The 880-nt window shown below is 63.6% G+C and overlaps 1 protein-coding gene across 1 annotated transcript in view; it reads left to right on the forward strand.

The window, feature by feature from the left end:
* Positions 1-500: 500 nt before the first annotated feature.
* Positions 501-880, forward strand: part of RAI2 (retinoic acid induced 2) — a 72,601-nt gene continuing 72,221 nt past the window's right edge. The window contains exon 1 of the mRNA XM_040266548.1: positions 501-840. The gene's annotated coding sequence lies outside the window, so the exon portion shown is untranslated. The remainder of the gene's footprint in view (positions 841-880) is intronic.

The raw sequence follows: 880 nt of genomic DNA on the forward strand, positions 1-880 counted from the left end.
GTTTTAAAATGATCAATATTACTACTGATACCTATGATTTATTTACTGGTTGGCGACAACATAGTCATCATCTCTGTAAGGCCAGTTCTAGCCCAGTGTCTGGCAAACACTGGGTGCTTAATAAATGTTAGATTAACAGATGCATCACCTCTCCGGCAAGTATGCGAAAATGAGATTATGTCCGTGGGCTAATTTTGTCTTCAATCATCTCGCACCTTGCAAGAAAGATCTTCGACCTGTATCACAATTGGCATTTTAGGAGATGGTCGCTGGGCCCTCGGCACCTCTGCCGCCTCCATCCACCAGCCACTCCCTCCCCACTGGGCTCTGTTCTCTCCCAGCATCCTGGGGTCTGAAATGGTCCCCAGCCTGCTGGGAGGCAGCAGGGTCCCGCTCCATCGGCCCTCCCCGGCGTCGCCCCCGCACCCTGGCACCCCTTCCTCCCGCCACCCCGCGCCTCCCACAGCCACGCCCTCCCCGTGGGCGAGATCACCTGTCCGTCCTCAGCAGCCGCCTCCTCGGGTACCCTTTCGCCCCCCTCCTGCTCCCCCTCCTCCGCCACCTCCCCCAAGCCCTCCCCTTCCCCGCCTCCTCCCACCCCTCGGTGTATATAGTAAAGGCCGGGCGCCGCACGCAGACACACACTCGTCCGGACACAGGCGCACACACGCTCACGCACGACCGGCAGCGGCGGCGGCGACAGCAGCTCGGTGACAGCGGCGACGGCAGCTCCCACCGCTGCGCACCCCCTTCAGGCGGCCGGCGGCGAGGCCAGACCGGAGAGTCCCCGCGCCCGCGACCACCCCACGGCTTCCTGGAGGCGGCGGCCGCGATTGCGAGGTAGCGGCCGCGACGCCCCCGTGCGGGCCGGGGTACCCCC

Source organism: Oryx dammah, unplaced genomic scaffold (assembly GCF_014754425.2).
Source record: "Oryx dammah isolate SB20612 unplaced genomic scaffold, SCBI_Odam_1.1 HiC_scaffold_23, whole genome shotgun sequence".
NCBI classification, from domain to species: Eukaryota; Metazoa; Chordata; class Mammalia; order Artiodactyla; family Bovidae; genus Oryx; species Oryx dammah.